The following is an 11,954-nucleotide window of genomic DNA, read 5'->3' as shown; positions in this document are numbered from 1 at the left end:
ATGTTACAAGGATGCTAGAATGCACCCCCTCATCACCCAACCCCTGCATGGAACTTGGTCAGTTTTCAGCTTCAGAGAGAAACTAACAAGGTTCCTGTCCCTTCTCCTTTGCATTGTTGCAGTGTGTCTGCCCCTCAGGTTTGCTCTGTAACAACGTTCCCACTACCAATTAGAAGGTGTCTGGGAAAACCACCGTCCTTCATGTCTGCAAGGCAGGTTCTAGCAGCCTACTCAGCTTCCTTCCCCAGTGGTTTCCGAGCTAATACCAGCTATTACTGTTCATTAAGGATAGGACTGCATGTCCAACAGTTGAATCTGCTTTCTTTCTAATTCTTGCCATAACTTCAGTCTATGGGTAAGGGGAGTGAAGCCCGGGGGGTCAAGCAAAGTGTCTCAATGTCACCCAGCTAATGAAAAGAAGAGCAAGCCCTCCTGGAATGTTCATGGAGTGCCAGGCACTCTTCCAGGCATAGTATAGAAATGAGCTCAATAGGGGCGCCTGGGTGGCTCAGCTGGTTAAATGTCTGCCTTTGGCTCATGTCATGATCTCTAGGTCCTGGGATTGAGCCCTGTGTCGGGCTCCCAGCTCAGTGGGGGTCTGCTTCTCTCTCTCTCTCTCTCTCTCTCTCTCTCGCCCTCTGTGTGTGCTCTCTCTCTAGCTCTCACTCTCTCTCAAATAACAAATAAAATATTTTTAAAAAAGAAATGAGCTCAGTATGCCTCCCCCAAATCTTTTAAAAAATTTTTTATAAATTTTTTTCATTTTATTTTTTCATCATGATAAGTGTACTCTTTAATCCTCTTCCCCTATTCTCCTATCCCCCAGCCACCGCCCCTCTGGTAACCCTCAGTTTGTTCTCTGAGGGACACAGTCTGTTAAGAGTCTGTTTCTTGGTTTGTCTCTCTCTTTCTCTTTTTCCCCTTTGCTCATTTGTTTTGTTTCTTAAATTCCACATACGAGTGAAATCATATGGTATTTGTCTTTCTCTGACCGAATTATTTCGCTTAGCATTTTACTCTCTAGCTCTAAGTTTTTATAAATGATTTTTAATCGTGGTAAAATACACATAATATGGAATTGACCATTTTTAAGCGTACAGTTCCACAACATTGAGCACATGCCCATTGTTGTGCAGCCATCAGCACCATCTCCAGAATGTGTTCATCTTGCCAAACTGCAACTCTGTCCCCATTAAACACTAACCACATTCTCACCTCCCCTCATCCACCAAATCTTGTAAGGCAGATACAATTACGACCACCATCCCCATTTTACCGATGAGGAAATTGAAGCCCAGAGAGATTCTGTAACTTTCCCAGATCGCAGCTAGTAGGTGGCAGAGCTGTGATGCAAAGCCAGACAGTCTGGCTCCAGAGGTCAGGAGCTTAACAACTCTGGCTTCAGAGACATCTAACCAGTACTGTGCTTTTCTGTCTTTCCGATATTGACTCTATCCGGAAGACCAAGAAACGGAGCCTGGAAAGTTGGAACAAGTTGCAGATAAGTCCTTGTAAATACAGAAGGCAGATTTGTGTTCTGGCCCCTTGGATCCCAGGCCGGTTGGACCTCTGGCTTCTTACACAGCCACTCATGAGAGTCGTAAACCTATTGCCTTTGAGTCCCACAACTCTGGCTGTCTCCCCTCCATCCTGTGTGCAGATAGGCTCCAGTTTGCCTGTGAAAAGGGAAGTGGACTCTGGGCTTTGGCGAACAAGTGGCAAGCTGGGCCCCAATAGGATGTCCCGTCTTGACACTTTTATAGTTCAGGGGGGCGCTGTCTGTGCTGGAACGGCCTGTGCTCCCCATCACCGCTGAGGAAGTCCTTCTTCACCATCCGGGCCAGCACTGCTAAGGCAGGAAACCTTCCTCCCTCCCACCTCTGGGTCCTGTTTAATGCTGAATGGAGGACGTGCTGAACCTGTACCCAGCATCTGCATTTGAAAGGGTGGCACAACGGAGGTGCCATAATTCTGCACACGCACTTCACGTCTTCATCCTTATTTATTTTATTAGCTTTTTCTTCCTATTTCCAGTGCTTAAAAAGACCAGCCTTGAAGAAGAGCAGCTTTTCTGTGAGACAAGTTGATAGGAGATTTCTCCAGTTGGTCAACATAAGCTTGATATTCTTCCTAAGAGAGGTAGAACTTTAAAACTCTGCATCTAACTCATCAGCACACTCTGAGGTTTACCTAGAATAAATCCTACCACCGACCTCTGCTTACTCCTCTATCGACAGCACCCTATGAAAGCCCCATGGCCTTTGCCTGGGTGGGCACTGAGACCCTGGCACCTCCCAGGCACAAGCTGCCAGAGTCAGCCTTTTAAAAGTCAATTAGATACCCTAAAACCAGGAATAAAGCAAGCATGCTGCTTTCACCACTTCCATTCAAAATAGTACTTCAGTCCTAGCCAGAGCAATTAGGCAAAAAGAAACCAACAAATAAATAAATGGCATCCAAATCAGAAAGGAAAAAATTATCTGTTTACAGATGACATGATCTTATATGCAGAAAATTTAAAAGATTCCACAAAAATCTTTTAGAACTAATAAACCAATTCAGCAAAATTTGGTATACAGAATCAACAGGCAAAAATCAGTTGGATTTCTGTACACTAACAATGAGAAGTCTGAAAATGAAATTAATAAAAGGATCCCATTTACGGTAGCATAAAAAAATAAAATACTCAGGAATAAACTTAACCAAGGAGGTGAAAGACTTGCACACTGAAAACTATAAAACATTGTTGAAAGCACTTAAAGAAGACACAAATAAATGCATGCGTTCATGGATTGCAAGGCTAAATATTATTAAAATGCCCATACTAGGGTGCCTGGGTGGCTCAGCCGTTAAGCGTCTGCCTTCGGCTCAGGTCATGATCCCAAGGTCCTAGAATCGAGCCCCGCATCTGGCTCCCTGCTCAGCAGGAAGCCTGCTTCTCCCTCTCCCACTCCCCCTGCTTTTGTTCCCTCTCTTGCCGTCTCTCTCTGTCAAATAAATAAATAAAATATTTAATTAAAAAATGCCCATACTACCCCCCAAAGTCATCTGCAGACACTGTGTAACCTCTATCAAAATCCCAACAACGGGGGCACCTGGGTGGCTCAGTCGTTAAGCGTCTGCCTTCGGCTCAGGGCGTGATCCCAGCGTTCTGGGATCGAGCCCCACATCGGGCTCCTCTGCTGGGAGCCTGCTTCTTCCTCTCCCACTCCCCCTGCTTGTGTTCCCTCTCTCGCTGGCTGTCTTTCTAAAGAAAAAAAAATCCCAACAACGGTTTTTGCAGAAATAGAAAAATCCATCCTAAAATTCATGTGGAATCTCAAAGGGGCTCTGAATAGCCAGAAGAGAATTTTGAGAAAGAAAGACAAAGCTGGAGGACTTTTACCTCCTGATTTCAAAACTTACTACAAAGCCACAGTGATCAAAATAGTGTGGTCCTGGCATAAAGACATATCTATAGACTGAAGGGATAGAATAGAGAGTCCAGAAATGTCAAATGATTTTTGACAAAGGTACCAAGACCACTCAATGGGGAAAGGACAGTCTTTTTGACAAATGATAAAGAGAAAACTGGATATTGACATGCAAAGCATGAAGTGAAGCCCTCACACCACATATAAAATAAAAAATAATTTCAAATGAATCAAAGACCTAAACACAAGAACTAAAACTGTATAACTCTTGGAAGAAAACAGGGTGAAAGCTTCATGGCATCAGATTTGGCCCTGGTTTCTCAGATATCATACCAAAAGCATGGGCAAGAAAAGAAAAAAAAATAGATAAATTGGGCTGTGTCAAAATTTAGACCTGCCATGAATGGAAGTATACAATCAACAGAATAGACAACCATGAAATGGGAGAAAATATGTGCAAATCATATAGATATATAGATAAGGGGTTAATATCCAGAAAATATTTAAAAACTCCTACAACTCAATAACAGCAAGAGAAACAACCCAATTAAAAAGTGAGTAGAGAATTTGAACAGACATTTCTCCAAAGAAGACACACACATGACCGATAAGTGCATGAAGGGATACTAACATCACCAATCATTAGGGAAATGCAAATTGAAACCATAATGAGATACCACCTCACACACATTAGGATGCTACTATTAAAAACACACACACACACACAGAAAGTAACAGATGTTGATGAGGATGTGAAGAAATTAGAATCCCTGTGCACTACTGTTGGGAATGTAAAAGGGTGCAGTAGGGCAGTTCCTCAAGTAATTAAACATGGAATTATCACATGATCCCAATTCCTGGGTATACACTCAAAAAAATTGAAAACAGAACTCAAAAGATATTTGTACTCCTCTGTTCATAGCGGTGTTATTTACAATAGCCAAAAAGTGGAAGCAACCCAAGTGTCCTTCAGGGATGAATGGATAAACAAATGTATTCTAGCCTTATGATGGAATATTATACAGCTTTAAAAAGGTAGGAAGTTCTGACAGGCTACAATGTGGGTGAACCTTGAGGACATTATGATAAGTGAAATAAGCCAGTCACAAAAGGAAACATACTATGGATTGCATTTATATGGGGTACCTAGAGCAGTCAAATTCATAGAGACAGAAAGTAGAATGGTGGCTGCCAGAGACTTGGAGAGGAGAGAAAGGGGGATTATTGTTTCATGGGAATGGAGTTTCAGTTTAGGAAGATGAAAATGTTCTGAAGATGGATGGTGCTGTTGGTAGACCACAGTGTGAATGTACTGAACTGGATATTTTGAAGGTTAAGATGCTAAGGTTCATGTGTATTTTATAGACACATGTTGATCAGACAATGCCGCATATCTTCTCTGAAGCCCCTGTGGTTTTCCACCTCACTCATAATAAAATCTAAGTTTAAGCGCCCCACACTCCAGCCTGCAGACCCCACGTGGACCCCTGCCTTCCCTGCACATGCCCAGCACATTCTGTCTCAGGGCCCTTGTACTTGCTCTTTGTTCTATCTGCATAGAAGGCTCTTCTCTCAGATAATTGCATGGCTCATTCCTTTACTTCATGCAGGACTCTGCACAAACATCACTTCCTTTGGCCACCATATTTGAAACAGCACATCCCTCAAGCTCCATATTTTTAAATACTTTTTTCCCTTCATAACTTACATCAGTACCTGGAATTACCTCAGCCATTTTTTAAAAAGATTTGTTTATTTATTTAGAAAGAGCATGAATATGAGGGAGGTTGGGAGAGAGGGAGAGAGAGAGAAAAAAATCCTCAAGCAGACTCCCCACTGAGTACAAAGCCAACTCGGGGCTCAATCCTGGCACCCTGAGATCCTGACCTGAGCCGAAATCAACAGTCGGTTGTTTAACTGACTGAGCCACCCAAGCACTCCATTACATTTACAGTCTAAAATATTTCATGTAAGTAATGATAACCTGTCAAGTATAAGGAATTTAGAATATCCTATTTATTTAAGCTTATGGTAAGATACCCAAAGTCTTGCATAAACTAAAATGTTATATTTAAATTATATTGCACATGGTCATTAAATCAGAGAGAAAATGCAAAACCATCTTTTAAACCAAAATTCATAATTAGGGGTATTAAATAAACATGAAACATGGATTTTTATATCATTCTCATGTATTTATTTTTACTAAGTAATATTAAAACTCTTAAAATCTTACTTAAAATTTTAACACAGAATGGTTTTTGTAGATTCATCATCTTTTAATTGTTGACATAATACTGATTGCCATTTCTTTATTTCTTGTAATTTATCAACTGAAACCTCTTTGTTATTAAACTAAAGCTGCATTTTTCCTTTTTCTGATCCAAAAACTTTTTAGAAAAAGGAATGGTTTAGTATTAGAAAACAGATATACTTTTTAAATTTCTATTAATGACTTATTTATGTTGTTTTCATTTTTAAAATTTTATACTAATTAGGGTAATATATATCATTTTAAAGACTTCATCATTTTAAGTGTACAGTTAGAGATTCTATTAAAAGTATTCAAATTGTTTTGAAAATATATACCTTAGATTGATGTTTTAATAACCAAATTAACTTTTTACAAGTCTTTTTTTGGGTGGGGGAATCTTTTTCAACAAGGAAATTTGGAAATTTGGAAGAATGATTTCTTTGAACTATTTAAAATACAAGTACAGGTGGTTACAGTATATAATTTACAGCTTGACTCTCTCAGGCAAATTGTACACTTTATTTCTCTAAGCTGGAGAGTTTTTCCTAAAAGGCCAACACATTTAAAGCATAAGGTCCCTGGCATTATTTCTTAAACTTCTTTGCACTCTGGGGCGTCTTTGAGATTTTTTTATCTTATTCATTTATGTTCTTGTAACTTCTAGAAACCATCAAAATTGGAACTGTATTGAATTTGAAAGATTTTCCAACTGCATTTGCTGACTCTGGAGAAATAGGCTATCCTGGTGACTCTGTGTGCATTTCTGTCCTTTCAGGGAGCTGTATTAAGGATGTAATTAGTCCACACATCTGGTACAGCATGGATTGGCTAGTATTGTAGGTCTTACAGATTAATACAAACTTTTTTTTGAAAGGCTCTTAATTGGTTTAAAAATATCTCCCAACTTTTTAAAAATTATGATATGTTAGTCACCATACAGTACATCATTAGTTTTTGATGTAGTGTTCCATGATTCATTGTTTGCATATAACAACCAGTGCTCCATGCAATACGTGCCCTCCTTAATACCCATCACCGGGCTAACCCATCCCCCCACCCCTTCCCTCTCTAAAACCCTCAGTTTGTTTCCCAGAGTCCACAGTCTCTCATGGTTGATCTCCCCCTCTCTTTACCCTCCCTTCATTTTTCCCTTCCTTCTCCTAACGATCTCCCTGCTATTCCTTATGTTCCACAAATGAGTGAAACTATATGATAATTGTCTTTCTCTTCTTGACTTATTTCACTTAGCATAATCTCCTCCAGTCCCATCCATGTTGATGCAAATGTTGGGTAATCATGTTTTCTTATGGCTGAGTAATATTCCATTGTATATATGGACCACATCTTCTTTATCCATTTGTTTGTTGAAGGGCATCTCGGCGCCTTCTACAGTTTGACTATTGTGGACACTGCTGCTATGAACATTGGGGTGCATATGGCCTTTCTTTTCACTACATTGTAACTTTGGGGTAAAGACCCAGTAGTGCAATTGCTGGGTTATAGGGTAGCTCTATTTTTAATTTTTTAAGGAACCCCCACACTGTTTCCAAAGTGGCTGTACCAACTTGCATTCCCACCAACAGTGTAAGAGAGTTCCCCTTTCTCCACATCCTCGCCAACATTTATTGTTTCTTGCCTTGTCAATTTTTGCCATTCTAACTGATGTAAAGTGGTGTCTCAATATGGTTTTGATTTGAATTTCCCTGATGGCTAATGATGTTGAACATTTTTTCATGTGTCTGTTAGCCATTCATAAGTCTTCATTAGAAAAGTGTCTGTTCATATCTTCCACCCATTTTTTAATTTGATTATTTGTTTCTTGGGTATTGAGTTTGAGAAGTTCTTTAGAGATCTTGGATACCAGCCTTTTATCTGTAGTGTCATTTGCAAATATCTTTTCCCATTCCGTGGGTTGCCTCTTTGTTTTGTTGACTATTTCCTTTGCTGTGCAGAAGTTCTTTTTCTTGATGAAGTCCCAAAAGTTCATTTTTGCTTTTGTTTCCCTTGCCTTTGGAGACATGTCATGAAAGAAGTTGCTGTGGCCAATGTCTAAGAGGTTACAGCCTATGTTCTCCTCTATGATTTTGATGGATTCCTGTCTCACATTGAGGCAAATTTGCTCAGAACCAAGGCTTATGTCTTATAACTTGTTCTTTCACTAAAGGTGGGCTTCAGATGGGGAAGTGCTGATTGGGTGGGAAGAATTTCCTTCGGGTGGTATCTTAGTCCTTTGGGACTGCTATAACAAAATACCACAATGGGGTTTCTTATAAACAGATGTTTACTGCTCACAGTTCTGGAAGCTGGAAGTCCAAGATTAGGGTACCAGTCTGAGTGGGTGAGAGCCCTCTTCCTAGTTCACAACTGTTGCCTTTTCACTGTGTCCTAACATAGTGGAAGGAACTTGGGAGCTCTCAGGGATCTCCCTCTCTCTCTCTCTCTTTTTTTAAAAGAGTTTATTTATTTATTCATGAGAGAAACAGAGAGAGAGAGAGAGGCAGAAGCAGGCTCCCCGCGGAGCAGGGAGCCTGACATGGGACTTGATCCCAGGACCCTGGGATCACGACCTGAGCCAAAGGCAGACACTTAATGGACTGAGCCACCCAGGCGCCCCTGGGGTCTCTTTCATAAGAGCACTAATCAAATTCTTAATGGCTCCATCCTCATGACCTAACCACCTTCCAAAAGGCCCCACCTTCAAACACCATCACCATTGGGCATTAGGATGCAACATGTGAATTTTGGGGAGCACGTTCAGACCATAGCAGGTGACATGAAAAAAGGAGAAGGGGGGTAGCTATAGGTGAACAGAAGTTCCTAATGTGACTTAAGGTAACCACTGGACTTTTGAGCATTTTCACGACTTTAGATTTGAAAGCCTCTTGAAAATGAATTACTTTGGTTTTAATCAAGTGAGTCCTATGAAAACAAATGTGAGTTAACTAGTATATTAGTTCCATTTTTCTAGTTTGTTGCAATAATCTTTCCTCTAAGGCATGAACATATTAAATCAGGAGTTTCTTTGGTGAGAGATGTGTACCCTTAGAACAGAACACTCCATAATTCAAACACACACAGATTTAAAAATTCAGTTCCTTGGTCTCTCTGGACACATTTCAATTGCTCAGGAGCCACATGTGGCTAGTGGTTACCATATTGGGCAGCATGGAATATTGCCATCCTCACTGAAATTTCTACTAAGCAGTGCTGATTTAGAGCATGTTCTCTGAAACATGGCTTAATACAGTTTAAGCATTAACCCTACATTAATTTGTATGTCTGCCCTTATAATTTCCCCCCCTTCTCTCCCCTCTCCTTTTTAAAAAAGATTTATTTGTTTGTTTGAGAGAAAGAGTGGGGGGGGGAATGGTAGAGGGAGAGAATCTTCAAGCTGACTCCCCACTGAGTGTGTAGCCTAATACAGTGCTCAATCCCAAGACCCTGAGATCATGCCCTGAGCTGAAATCAAGAGTTGGATGCTCAACTGACTGAGCTACCCAGGGGCCCCTCCCCTCTCCTTATAACAGTTTTGTTGTGATATAATTCACATATCATACAGTTGGCCTATTGAAACTGTATAATTCAATGGTTTTTAGTATATTCATAGAGCTGTGCAACATTCACCACAGTAAAGTTTAGAACATTTTTATCACCACAAAAAGAAATTCCATTCCTTTAGCTATCATTCCTTTATCCCCCCATACCCTCCAGCTCTGAGCAACCACCAACCTATTTCCTGTCTCTATAGATTGATTTGCCTCTTCTAGACATTTCATATAAATGAATCATGTATGTGGTCTTTTGTGATTGGCTTCTCTCATTTAGCATAATCTGTTCAAGGTCCATCCATGCTGTAGCATGTATCAGCACTTCTTTTTATAGCTGAATACTACCCTATTGTATGGGTATACCACATTTTGTTTATCTATTCATCACTTGATGGACATTTGGGTTTCCACCTTTTGGTTATTATGAATAATGCTGCTATAAACATTCTTGTATAAGTTTTCGTGTAGATATATTTTCATTTCTTTAGGAGTGGATTTTTGGGTTAAATGGCAACTATGTTTAGCTTTTTGAGGAAAGACCAGAATGTTTTCCAAGGTGGTGCACCATTTTACATCCTATCCAGAAATGTATAAAGATCCTAATTTCTCCACATCTTCACATCTATTGCCTGACTTTTTTTTTCTTTTCAGAGAGGGAGAGAAAGACCATGAGCACAAGCAGGGGCGGGTGGGAGGCAGAGGGAGAAAGAGAATCTTTTTTTTTTAAGATTTTATTTATTTATTTGACAGAGAGATAGCCAGCGAGAGAGGGAACACAGCAGGGGAATGGGAGAGGAAGAAGCAGGCTCCCAGCGGAGGAGCCCGATGTGGGACTCGATCCCGGAACACGGGGATCACGCCCTGAGCCGAAGGCAGACGCTCAATGACTGAGCTACCCAGGCACCCCAGGAGAGAGAGAATCTTAAGTGGGCTCCACACCCAGCACAGAGCATGTCTTGGGGCTTGATCTCACAACTCTGAGATTATGACCTGAGCCAAAATCAAAAGTCGGCCACAACCCACGGGGCCATCCACGTGTCCTTTTTTTATTTTGGGTATCTTAAGTGGTACCTCCTTGTGGTTTTGATTTACATTTTTCTTTTCTTTTTTGGTTAAAGATTGTATGTATTTATTTGACAGAGAGACAGCCAGTGAGAGAGGGAACACAAGCAGGGGGAGTGGGAGAGGAAGAAGCAGGCTCCCAGTGGAGGTGCCCGATGTGGGACTCGATCCCAGAATGCTGGGATCACGCCCTGAGCCAAAGGCAGACACTTAACGACTGTGCTACTCAGGCGCCCCTGATTTACATTTTTCTGATTTCAAGCATCTTTTATGTGCTTATTGGCCATTTCTATATCTTCTCTGGAGATGTGTCTATTCAAACCTTGCTCATTTTTAAATTGGATTATTTGTCTTTTTATTTTTAATTATGAGAGTTTTTAAAAAATATATTCTAGATACAAATCCCTTATTAAATATATAATTTGCAAATATTTTCGTCCATTCTGCAGGTTGTTTTTTAAATTTCTTGATAATGTCCCCTTGAACCACAAAAGTTTTTAATTTTGATGAGGTCTAATTTATCCATTTTTTCTTTTTTGCTCATTCTTCGGTGAAATATCTAAGAATCTACTTGCAAATCCAGCATCATGAGGATTTGCCCCAATATTTTCTTCTAAGAATTTTATAGTTTTAATTAATACATTCAGGTCTGATTCATTTTGAGTTAATTTCTTGCAAATGGTGTGAGGTAGGTGTCCAACTTCATTCTTTAGCATTTGGCTATACAATCGTTGTGGCACCATTTGTTTAAAAGAATATTCTTCCCCATTGAATGGTCTTTGCACTCTTGTTGAAAATCAGTTCACTGTTGACACATGGGTTTATTTCTGGACACTCAACTCTATTCCATGATCTATGTATCTATTCTTATGCCAACATCACACTATCTAGATTACCACTGCATTAACTTGAATTCGGGAAGTGTGAGTCTTCTGACTTTTTCTTTTTCAAGATTGTTTTGGTTATTTTGTGTCTCTTGCATTTCCATATGAATTTTATAAGCAATTTATCAATTTCTAGAAAGAAGCTAGCTGGGATTTTAATAAAGATTTTGTTGAATCTGTAGATCACTTTGAGGAAGTATCACCTTTTTAAACAATGTTAAGGTTCTCAATCCATGAACATGGGATACTTCTCCAAAATTTCACTAAGCAATATTTTGCAGCTTTCTGAATATAAATTTTGTACTTCTTTTGTTCAATTTATTCCTAAGTATTTTATTCTTTTTGATGTTATTGTAAATGGAATTGCTTACCTTACCAGATTGGTCATTGCAAGCATCTAGAAATACAATAGATTTTTGTGTTGATCTTGCATCCTGCCACCCTGCTGAACTTGTTTATTTGTTCTAATAGTTTATTTTTAAGTGAATTCCCTAGGATTTCCTATATACAAGATTATGTTGACTGTGAATAGAGATAATTTTATTTCTTCCTTTCTAATGTGGATGCCTTTTATTTCATTTTATTGCCTAATTGCCTTACTGGAACCTTTAGTACAATATTGAATAGAAGTGGCAAGATCACTTTGTCTCATTCGTGATCTTAAGGCATGTTTAAGTATATCATTTATCATGGGTTTCTCATAGATGTCTTTTATCAGGTTGAGGAAGTTTGTATAGTTTTTGAGTGTTTTGTATAGTTTGTTGAGTGTTTTTAGTTTATTGAGTGTTTTTTT

Source organism: Ursus arctos, unplaced genomic scaffold, assembly GCF_023065955.2.
Source record: "Ursus arctos isolate Adak ecotype North America unplaced genomic scaffold, UrsArc2.0 scaffold_11, whole genome shotgun sequence".
NCBI classification, from domain to species: domain Eukaryota; kingdom Metazoa; phylum Chordata; class Mammalia; order Carnivora; family Ursidae; genus Ursus; species Ursus arctos.
Note: the sequence above shows the minus strand (reverse complement) of the source record.